This window comes from Mobula birostris, chromosome 3 (genome assembly GCF_030028105.1).
Source record: "Mobula birostris isolate sMobBir1 chromosome 3, sMobBir1.hap1, whole genome shotgun sequence".
NCBI classification, from domain to species: domain Eukaryota; kingdom Metazoa; phylum Chordata; class Chondrichthyes; order Myliobatiformes; family Myliobatidae; genus Mobula; species Mobula birostris.
In genome coordinates this window covers 203,839,213-203,851,744 of record NC_092372.1, presented here as the reverse complement: position 1 = coordinate 203,851,744, position 12,532 = coordinate 203,839,213, and the positions used below count along the sequence as shown (strand labels likewise).

Genomic DNA, 12,532 nt, shown 5'->3' with positions numbered 1-12,532 from the left:
CAGGCAAATAGTAATCACTGGATGTCACTGTAAAGCATGTCTTGATATGATAGAAGCAGCACCTGTCCTATGTTAAGCAGAATGTCCAGAGGCCATTCTTTTGCCTTGATGAGCAATCTCTATTTCCACAGATATTAAATCAACCTCATCCCCTTTCATAGGGCCCTGATCACAAGGGCTTCGCTTGCTTTTGAGTGCAAACTTCAAATATTTCTAATGTGCTAAAGTGTGTGGAACCTTAAAACCACAAAGGAGAGTTAAACTAGGTTCTCTGTCTGTCTGTCTCTCCATATATAGTACAGTACTGTGCAAAAAATGTTAGGCAAATATATATATATATATAGCTAGGGTGCCTAAGACTTGTGCACCAGTAGTGTATTTGTCAATATGGAGCAGAGAGCGAGATTGTAAACCTGGCGGGAGCAAAGGATGTTGGAATTGGAGAAGGTGGAGCCTGTGGGAGGGGAGTGGACGGGGGCAGAGTAGGCGGTGTGGGGGTGGTGTGGGTGCAGCCACACCCAGCCCTGAGGGACGAGGCAAGGCCATTTGATTCCAACCAATTAGTTTATTGATCATTATAGAATGCCTCTCTGGTGCTTCCCACTCCCTCCCCTCTCCCTTCCCCTTTTCCCAACCCATGCTTCCCCTCTCCCTGCCTCCTTCCCACTCTCAGTCCACAAAAGAGACCCAAATCAGAATCGGGTTTATCATCACTCACATATGCCATGAGATTTGTTTTGTTTTGTGACAGCAGTACAGTGCAATACATAAAATGACTACAGTACTGTGTAAAGGTATTAGATACTCTAGCTATATATATGTGCCTTAGACTTTTTCACAGTTCTTTATATATATATATAGATTGTTAGATATAGATTTACCTATCCCTCTGTCTCTTTATTATTCTCTGTCTCTCTTTTTTACTGTGTTTTGAGATCACAGGGACAAAGGTTAAGGGGTAAGTCATTTAAGGCTGAGATGAGCAGAAATGACTTCTCCCTGGGAGCAGCAAATCTCTGGAAGTCCCTACAATGGAAAACAATTGACACCAAATCTTTAAATATATTTCAAGAAGGAGTTAACAAATGCACGAGATCGAGTTTAATTATCATTCTACCTGCATGAATACCTATGAATACAGTCAAACAAAACACTGTTCCTCCCGGGCTAAGGTACAAAACACAACATCAACAGTCAGACACAGCACAAGGCACATATAGTAAATATACAGTCACACAAAAAAATATAATGTAGCCCAAGTCCCTAAGTGACATGTCCTGTAGGTTGATGGTGCGTCAATGTTGGAGCTGGAGAAACCAAGGGACATGGGGAGAAAACTGAAGCGGGATTGAATTTGAGTGATTTTACTGAATGTCAGAGGACCTCATGCTCTATTCTTGCTCATGTTTCTCCATGTTTCCATTGATGGGACATCTTTCCGAATGCTAATTCAGTTGGAGTATTCTACAGACCCTCCCAATAGGTTCAGAGATACTGAGGAGCAGATCAGGAGGCAGAATTTGGAAAGGTGCGAAAATAACAGGGCTGTTGTCAATGGTGACTTCAAATTCCCTCACATTGATTTGACGCCTCCTTACAGCAAAAGGGTCTGGATGGGAAGAAGCTTGTTATGTGGTGTTCAGGAAGGAATCCTGACACAATATATAGACAGGCTGACAAGAGACAAGACCATACTGATCTGTACTAGGCAATGAAGCTGGTCAGATGTCAGATTTCTCAGTGGGTGAGCATTTTTGAGACAGATCACAATTCCCTGACCAATTTCATGGTGGAATGGCAGAGCAGACATGAAGGGCTGAATGGCCTAATTTTCCTCCTATGTCTCATGGTCTTATGATGCTATTATCAGAAACATGGAAGTGAAATGCACTCAGCAAAATGCACATGGAAATGTGGAAGTTGTTTAAGGAGTACTTGTATGGAGTTCTGGATAGATTTCTCCCATTGAGGCAGGGAAAGGACAGTAGTGTGAAGAAACCATGGTTAATGTGGAACATCTAGTCATGGGGAAGACAAAAGCTTACTTAAGGTTTAGGAAGTAAGGATCAATCAGGGTTCTGGAGAGATACAAGTTAGCCAGGGAGAAGCAGAAGAATGGACTTAGGAGAGCTAGCAATGGGCATGAGAATATAACCATGTAACCATATAACAATTACAGCACAGAAACAGGCCATCTCGGCCCTTCTAGTCCGTGCTGAACTCTTACTCTCACCTAGTCTCACCGACCCGCACTCAGCCCATAACCCTCCATTCCTTTCCTGTCCATATATCTATCCAATTTAACCTTAAACGACAACATCGAACCTGCCTCAACCACTTCTGCTGGAAGCTCGTTCCACACAGCTACCACTCTCTGAGTAAAGAAGTTCCCCCTCATGTTACCCCTAAACTTTTGTCCTTTAACTCTCAACTCATGTCCTCTTGTTTGAATCTTCCCCACTCTCAATGGAAAAAGCCTATCCATGTCAACTCTATCAATCCCCCTCATAATTTTAAACACCTCTATCAAGTCCTCCCTCAACCTTCTACGCTCCAAAGAAGAAAGACCTAACTTGTTCAACCTTTCTCTGTAACTTAGGAGATGAAACCCAGGCAACATTTTAGTAAACCTCCTCTGTACTCTCTCAATTTTATTGACATCTTTCCTATAAGAAGGTCTTAGTGAATAGGATTAAGAAATGCCCCAAGTTCTACATGTACAACAAGAACAGGACATTAACTAAGCTTAAGGTAGGACCGATCAGGGATAGAAGAGGAAGCATGTACCCCCTCCAGTTTAGGTGTAATCCATCCACCAGTTGCTCACTTTCATTATGTTCTGCACTCACACTGAGACATCCTTGACCCTGACATGAGGGAGGCAATAATAAAATAGATGAGGTTGGAGGAGGTGCACATGAATCTCTGCCAGACTTGAAAGGGATGTCTACATCCCTGTATGGTGGTGGATGAAGATAGTCCAGAGGAAATTGTTGGGTCTTTTACATTTTCAGAGGAAAATGCTGGGTACAAGGAAAGACTGATGGAAAGAGATGTGTGTACCAGTACATTATGGAGAGAATAATGTCTGTCGAAAGCAGAAACAGGAATTTGTGCACCTTGAATCTTTTCTGTTTAGAGGGAAAACTCTCAAACTGCATTGTTTTTGCTGAGCTGTTTTATAGCACTACAGCCTTCTTGGTGATTCTGTACACTTCTCACATTTGAGAAGTTGTCTTTCCTTGCAGTCAGAATTTAATTCCAAAGGATTTTTTTTAACACTCAGCACCTGGCTAGCTGAATGACATAAAGACAGACAAAAGGAGTCAAAGGAATTGCAGGCAGCGGCATCCAAGAGCCCATCTAACCTGTGCTCACAGGGATACACAAAGATGGACTTCATAGGCTGGGCTTCACTAAGGCAAACCATGTGATCTCCTGTAATGTCACTCTCAAGCTCCGACACAAGCCCGAATTGCTCTCGCAGCTGAAGCCATGGTCACAGCCGTTCTCAGTTTTCTAGTCTGATCATCATTCTAGTCTGCCTTTGCTGCCACTGATCTGAACACGTTTCAAATTTTTGAGGATGGTGAGCGTATGGAATGACCCACCTGGAGAATTGGTAGAGACAGGTACAGTAGTATCATTTAAGAAGCACTTAGATAGCTACACAGAGGGGCAGGATTTAGAAAGATATGGGCCAGACACTTTAAATTGGGCACTATGGTCAGCAGAGACTTGTTGGGATGAAAGGCCTGTGTATGTGCCGCATTGCTCTATGACTCTATATACACGGAGTCACAGGAGCAAGGATTTGATGCTGAGGATTTATAAGGCACTGGTGAAGCCTCACCTTGAGTATTGTGAACAGTTTTGGGCCCCTCATCTTAGAAAAGATGTGCTGGCATTGGAGAGGGTCTAGAGGAGGTTCACAAGGATGATTCCAGGAATGAAAGGGTTATGATCCGAGCAACGTTTGATGGCTCTGGGTCTGTACTCTCTGGAATTCAGAAGGATGAAGGGGGATCTCATTGAAACCTTTTGAATGTTGAAAGGCCTAGACAGAGTAGATGTGGAAAGGATGTTTCCCATGGTGGGAGAGTCCAGGACAAGAGGTCACAGCCTCAGGATAGAGGGGCATCCATTCAAAACAGAGATGCAGAGAAATTTCTTTAACCAGAGGGTGCTGAACTTGTGGAATTTGTTGCCACAGGCAGCTGTGGAGGCCAGGTTGTTGGGTGTATTTAAGGCAGAGATTGATAGGTTCTTGATTGGACATGGCATCAAAGGTTATGGGGAGAAGGCCGAGAACTGGGGTTGAGGAGGAGATAGGAAAAAAAGGATCAGCCAGGTAGAGAGTGGTTGGAGATGGAGCATGTTATGCCTGGAGGACAGTGACCAGTGGTGTTCTGCAGGGATGTGTTCTGGGATCTCTGCTCTTTGTGATTTTTATACGTAACTTGGATGAGGAAGTGGAAGGGTGGGTTAGCAAGTTTGCAGATGACTTGAAGGTTGGTGGAGTTGTGGATAGTGTAGAAGGTTGCCATAGGTTACAATGGGACATTAACAAGATGCAGAGCTGGGCTGAGAATGGAGATCAACCCAGAGAAGTGTGAAGTGATTTACGTTCGAAAGTTGAATTTAAAGGCAGAATTCAGGGTTAATGACAGGATTCGTAGAGGTGTGGAGGAACAAAGGGATCTTGGGATTCATATTCATAGATTCCTCAAAGTTGGTGCACAAGTTGACAGGGTTGTCAAGAAAGGTTAGTCGGGGATAGAGCTCAAAGGTTGTCAGGTGATGTTGCAGCTCTATAAAGCCCAGTTTAGACCACATTCAGAATATAGTATTCAGTCAGAGAGAGTGCAGAGGACATTAACCAGGATGCAGCCTTGATTAGAGTGAAGTTTTATGGGGATAGGTTGAGCAAGCTAGGGCTTTTCTCTTTAGAGCAAAGGAGGATGAGAGGTGTCTTGATAGAGGTGTACATGATGATAAGAGGCATAGATTGAGTGAACAGCCAGAGACTTTTTCCACGCCGGAAACGGCTAATACACGGAGGAATAATTTTAAGGTGATTGGAGAAAAATCTAGGGGGGGAAATATCAGAGATAAGTTTTTTATAGAGAGTGGTGGGTGCATGGAACATGCTGTCAGAGCTGACGATAGAGACAGATACATTAGAGGTAGTTAAGAGACTCTGAGATAGGCACATGGATGATAGAAAAATGGAGGGCTACGTGAGAGGGAGGGCTAGATTGATTTTCGAGTACGTCAAAAGTTTGGTGCAACATCATGAGCTGATGGGCTCTAATGTTCTATGTTCTATGACCATTGAAGTTTTATTTTCTTGATTCTGTTTCGCTTTTCATCCTTATTTCGGGTTTCTGTTTTGTTCTGTTACATTTCCCTCCCCTAGGAGATGTACTTCCCATTAGTCCTGGTAACAATGCAATTAAAAGGAAGAGTTGTTTACGGAAACACTACCTCTGGACTCTTCGACAGTGAGACAAGAAAGAGTGCTAGTATACACAAATTATTATTTTCAGCATTTAAATAGGGGTCACTGAATGTATGAAATATCCATGGAGACAGCAGAGGTAGAAGTTAGCAGCAAATTGAAAAGCAATTTTGGTAATAATTTAGTATCCAGTTTGGCAATGATTTAAAAGTAGATGGGTGACTGGGTGGAGATACATCTCTCTCAGAGGAGGTGTAAGATGCTCCTTCCCTCTGCTACCCTGCAGGTCATCCTTGGGCAAGATGTAGCACCTGCTTAGCCCTCCATATCAGGGTCACCTGAAGCCATGGGCGCAGGTTGTGGATGGTTGTATGAGCAGCTGATGCATATCACAAGTCCTGCTTATGTGACCACTGATACCAGGCAGGCAGTTTCTGAAGAGTACTGATAATGGCTGGAGTCACCCATCTTGTAAAGACACTACCCAGAAGAATCACTTCTCTAGAACTTGCCAAGAATAAATCATGGCTAAGACCATGACTGCCCACATCATATGTGATGATGGAGGGGAGGGAACGTCGACAATGAGAGGCCTGCGTCGGGCATTTTCATGCCTTACAAGGCGCAGATTGGAAGTCTGTGTGGGGCGCCACTCCTCGCACAGATACTGGAGCAATGTGTGGTTAAGTGCCTTGCCCAAGGACACAAACATGCTGCCACAGCAGAGGCTCGAACTAGCAACCTTCAGATCACTAGACGAATGCCTTAACCACTTGGCCACGTGCCCAACACATAACAATGATGATGATAAAAATACAGATATAGAGTTATACAGCACAGAAACAGGCCATTCAGCCCATCTCATCCTTGGTGATCAAGAAGTCTACTTGAGTTACAAATGATTTGTGAGAGAAACCAACTGGGTCAAACAGCATGTGTAAGAGGAAAAGAATTGTCAACATTTTGGGTCAAAACCTGACATCAGAACAAAGCAGACAGCTCGTTGCTTCTGATTCTAGCATCTGAAGTCTCTTCTGTCTCCTATCAATCTGAGTTGGTCTATTTGCCTCCATTTGGGCCTGCTGGGCCTTTCCTGTTACCGTGTTGGATCTCTAAGTGAAATAAAAATAAAGATAAGTAGAAGGCACATTAAGATGAGGACCCTGCAACAGGATTTAGATGGGTAGAGTGTGTGGATAAAAATGTGGCAAAAGGAATCTGGTGTGAGAAAGTGAGATGTTATGTGCTTTGGTAAGAGGAATAAAAAAAGGCAGACCTAGCAAAATGGAGAAATACCAAAGATGAACGAAGTACAGAGGGATCAAAGTATTCTTCAGTGTGAACCAGGAAGTGAAATGAGTGGTTAGGAAACCAAAGAGCATAATACTTTTTTGCAAAAAGAGCAGAGTTTAGAAATAGGGAAGCATTGTTAAAAGTTGTACAGGATGTTGGTGAAGTCACATCTGGAGTTTAGGTCACCTTATTTAAGAAAGAAGACACTGTCATACCAGGCTTCAAAAAGAGATTTATCAGGCTAATCCTTGGGATGAGAGGATCCTTCCTCTGAGCAGGTGAAGAAATTAGATTTAGAAAGATGATGAGTGATATTAGCTACTATAAGGATTGAAAACCCTCAGTGACATGACGGAGGAGATGTCAAGGTGGAGAATTTTGAATGAGTCGATATGTTACAAGATTAGGGAGTGGTCACTTAAAACTAAGGAACAGAGAAACTTCTCCTCCCAGAGGATGGTGAATCTCGGGAATTTTCTACCCTAGATGTTTGTGGAGACCAGATCACTGGAGATATTTAAAGAGGAAGCAGATATATTTTTGAGGACAGTAGGGAACTGGTGTGGTAGAGGAAGTGAGACCTGGGGCTATCAGCCATGATCACTTGAAAGGCAGGACAAGCTTGAAGATCCAAATGGCCGAATCCTGGTCGATTTACTCATGCTTTTAATTGTGTAAAAAGTTCGAACAAAGGGATATATGATACAAATGAGCAGATGGACCACGGTGCCATATTTTGGAGATCTACGAATGCTTATAGCCTTCGTATTTTTCATCAAATACTAAAAGTATGATTCTAGGTGTAAGCTTTCCATTGTTTCTCTCCAGTATTTTTCCCGGAGAATGGCCAAGATCTAAAGCCAGCTCCCTGATATGATGGACATTGATTCATTGAGTCCCATAAAGCGAGAACTGGACTTTTATCTGGATGAGGTAGATACTGTATAAGCAAAGGACATCCTACAGGGAATGAGGGCTAGAATGAAACCATGGACTAGTTTCCACTACCTAAAAACAACTGAGAAAGGAATTTCCCAGACGTTTTTCACCATGTGTTTTTAAAATTTCAACTAAGAAATTATGATGGAGAATTAATAAATTTCAATATATGGGACTTCACAAATACACAGAATGAACCAGAGTTTTTCTTTGTACACCTGTGTGGAAATGTTTTATTAATACTACATCCATTGTAGATGAGTACTAGGTCTTGGGAAGATGACGTGTGAAATTTTACAAGTAGCTATCAATATCAAAAAACAAAAAAAACACTTGAGGGAAGTCTCACCATTACTGAATGACTTGTTTGGGATTGGCTTTGAGGAGTTAGTTAGAAGATAATATGACTAAGCTGAATCAATGTTGCCGTGAGTTCATTTATTAACCAATACTCTTACTGACTTCATTTCAGCTCCTCCATAGAGATGGGTAATCCTCCTACTCTGGTCACCCGATGGAAAACCCCTTAGTTAACATCAGGAAATCTAAACAATAGAGATCTGTTAAATTGAGTCAACATGTTAATGTGTTGTTCTTAAAAAAAAGTCAACACTCTCTTTGCTTACATTCTAAATTTTACCTTCAATTTTCTGAAATTATTCAAGAATGTGAATATGAAGTAACAAAATTTGCCAATGCTCCCCCCCAATGCCAGAAAGAAAATTGTACAAAAGCACGAGATTACTCAAGCGTTATTCAACATTGGTTTTCCTTGTGTTGTTTCAATGCAACATTAGAAAGCAATGGTGCTTAATAATCCCGACCGTGTGGAATGCATAATTGTCAGTGCTTAATTTGGCTTCAGTCCAAGTAAATTAAAATTTCAGCAATATACTTATGGAGGGAAGTGTTTAGCTCAGTAGGATAATAAGCTTTATTGAGTAACCATTAACAATAAAATTCAGAGGATGAAAACTCAAAGCACATCACAAGTTAAAAATACGAATTTGGATTTTAATAGCCTGCTAACAAACTGCTGATAGCAGTAATAGAGGCTGAAAAGCAGTGTGTATTTTCACACCTCTAGAACTATGGTGGTTCAAAAAGGCAGCTCAGTACCACCTTCGCAAGGGCAATTAAATACTGACAGCCTGTGAAGCCCATATTCCTTGAATGAATAAACAAAAATTGGTTCACTGATGTCCTAACTGGAAGAAAATTTCCTGCCTTTACGGGTGCAGTCTATTCGAAAAGAAATCTTGCAGATGTTGGAAATCTGAAATAAAATGTGAAAATGTTGGGAATACTCAGCAGGTGAGACAGCATCTGTGGAGAGAGAATAAGATTTCAAATTCATGACCATTATCAGAACAAGGGAATGTTTAAAAGATATCTTTAGAGTTATAGAGTACCCCAGCACAAAAACAGGTCCTTCAGCCCATCTAGTCTATGCTGTACTATTATTTTGCCAAGTCCCATCGACCTACACCTAGAACCTAACCCACAATGTACTTGTCCAAACTTCTCTTAAATGTTGAAATCAAATCCACATCCACCACTTCCATTGGCAGCTCATTCCAGGCTTCCATTCCCTCTGAGTGAAGAAGCTGCCCCTCATGTTCCCCTTAAAAATTTCACCTTACACCCTTAACCTATGACCTCTAGATCTAGTCTCACCCAACGTTCCGGCTGATCGGTAGTGCACTGACAGCGGTAAGCATAAAGGAGTTGGGTGCTTACTGATCTGGTTAACAATGGATGGTGCAATCCGGGGCATATTACGATCGAGGAACGTGTTTGCAGACTGGATATTGAACTTTTTACTGTTGGACTTCAGCCACATTCAACCGAGATACAACACTGGGCGGCACGGGAGGTCGTTCCTGCCTGTGGCCATCGAACGTGCAGCTCCTCCCGTGGAGGGTCAGACACCCTGAGCCAATGCACTGGTCCTGGACTTATTTTCCATCTGGCATAGTTTGCATTTTGTTGTTTGATTGTTGGTGGTTTTTGTATTGCTATATTTACGCTCTATTCTGGGTTGGTGCGGCTGTAATGAAACCAAATTTGCCTCAGGATTAATAAAGTATATCTATCTATCTATCTATCTCAGTGGAAAAGGCCTGCTTGCATTTACCCGATTTATACTCCTCATAATATTGTATACTTGTATCAAATATCCCCTCATTCTCTATGCTCTATGGAATACTGTCCTAAACTATTTAACCTTTCCCTATAACTCAGATCCTCAAGCCCTGGCAATGTCCTTGTAAACTTGCTCTGCACTCTCTTTCAATCTTAATGATATCTTTCATGTTGGTAGGTGACCAGAGCTACACACAATATTCCAAATTGAGTCTCACCAACATCTTCTACAACTTCAACATAACATCCCAACTGCTGTACTCAATATGAAGACCAACGTGCCAAAAGCTCTCTTTACAACCCAATCTATCTGTGACACCATTTACAAGGAATTATGGACCTGTATTCCCAGATTCCTCTGCCCTACCGCATTCCTCAGTGCTGACTGTTCACCATGGAAGTCCTACCTTGATTTATCCATGTTAAGTTGTATATTTCCACTCACCCAACTTGTCTAAGTCACACTGGAGACTCTTTGCACCCTCCTTACAGTTCACATTCCATCCCTCCCCTACCCCCAGACTTATGAGAGCTGCAAGCCTGGAGACATAGAATCATAGAGTGGCCCTTGAGACCAACTCCTCCATGCAAACCATGTTGCTCACGTATCTCTAAACCTTTCCTATCCATGAACCTGTCCATGTGTCTTTCAAACATTATAGTTGCATCTGCCTCTGACATAACCCCCAGCCTCTGTGTTTTTAAGCTGCCCTCAGGTTGCCTTTAAATATTTGCCTTCTAAATTTAAAACTCTCATTAAAGATTCCCTATCCTCAAAAAGCCTATAACCATTTTTCCTATCTACGTTTCTCTATATCACCCCTCAGCCTCTTATGGCCGAGAGAAAAATTAGAAACTTAGACCATAAGATATAGGAGAAGAATTAGGCCATTTGGCCTATTGAGTCTGTTCTGCCATTTCATCATGGCTGATCCAATTTTCCTCAGTTCCAATCTCCTGCCTTCCCCCTGTATCCCTTCATGCCCTGGCCAATAAAGAATATCAATCTCTGCCTTAAATATACATAAAGACTTGGCTTCCACAGCTGCCTGTGGCAATGAATTCCACAGATTCACCACTCGCCAGCTGAAGAACTTCCTCCTCATCTCCGTTCCAAAAGGACGCCCCTCTACTCTGAGACTGTGTCTTCTGGTCTTAGACTCCCCTTCCATAGGAAACATCTCCATATCTACTCTGTCAAGGTACCTTACCATTCGGTAGGTTTCAATGAGGTCATCCCTCATTCTTCTGAATTCTAGTGAATACAGGCCCAGAGCCATCAAACGCTCTTCATATGACAAGCCATTCAATCTTGGAATCATTTTCATGAATCTCCTTTGAACCTCCTTTGAACCCTCTTCAGTTTCAGCACATCCTTTCTAAGATAAGGGCCCAAAACTGCTCACAATACTCCAAGTGAGGTCCTACCAATACTTTATAAAGTTTCAACATTACATTACATCTTTGTTTTTATATTCTAGTCCTCTTGAAATGAATGCTAACATTGCATTTGCCTTCCTCACCACAAACTCAACCTGAATATTAACCTTAAGAGAATCCTGCACAAGGAATCTAAAGTCCCTTACAGCTTTTTGTATTTTGTCCCCATTTAGAAAATAGTCAACCCTTTCATTTCTTCTACAAAAGTGCATGAACATACACTTCCTGACACTATTCCATTTGCTATTTCTTTGCCCATTCTTGTAGTCTGTCTAAGTCCTTCTGTAGCCTCTCTACTTCCTCAAAACTATCTGCCCCTCCATCTATCTTCATATCGTCTGCAAACTTTGCGATAAAACCATCATTTCCATCATCCAAATCATTGACATATAACGTAAAAAGAATCGGTCCCAACACAGACCCCTGTGGAAAACCATTGGTCACTGGCAGCCAGCCAGAAAAGGCTTCCTCTATTCCCACTCTTTGCCTCCTGCCAGTCAGCCACTGCTTTATCTAAGTTAGAATATTTCCTGTTATACCTGGGCTTGTAGCTTGTTAAACAGCCTCATGGTGGCATCTCGTCAAAGGCCTTCCAAAAATCTAAGTACACAACATCAACCAATTCTCCTTTGTCTACCCTGCTTGTTATTTCTTCAAAGAATTCCAACAGATTTGTCATGCAAGATTTTCCCTAGAGGAAACTATGCCATTTTATCACGTGCCTCCAAATACCCTGAGACCTCATCCTTAAAAATCAACTCCAACATTTTCCCAACCACTGAGGTCAGACTAACTGGCCTATAGTTTACTTTCTTCTGCTTTTCTCTCTTCTTAAAGAGTGGAGTGACATTTGCAATTTTCCAGTGTTCCAGAACCATTACAGAATCTAATGATTTTGAAAGATCACTAATGCCTCCAGAAGCTCTTCAGTCACCTCTTTCAGAACCCTGGAGTATAAACTGTCTGGTCCAGGTGATTTATTTACTTTCAGACCTTTCAGTTTCCAAAGAACCTTCTCTCTAGTAATGGAAACTTCACGCACTTCATGACCCCTGACATCTGGAACTTCCACCATATCGTTAATGTGTTCCACAGTGAAGATGGGTGCAGAAAGTTCTCTGATACAAATCATTGAAATGTATGATGAATAGCTGGGATCTAACTACTGATCCTTGCATCACCCAGTAGACAGAACCTGCTATACAGAACACATTACAATATAAAAAATACCGAAATTCCAGTACCAATTTCCGA

The 12,532-nt window shown here is 41.9% G+C and overlaps 1 protein-coding gene across 1 annotated transcript in view; it reads right to left on the bottom strand.

Annotated features, from left to right (window-relative positions):
* The window catches only part of adarb2 (adenosine deaminase RNA specific B2 (inactive)), an 819,996-nt gene that overhangs the window by 20,922 nt on the left and 786,542 nt on the right, over positions 1–12,532 (bottom strand). The gene's annotated exons all lie outside the window — the stretch shown is intronic.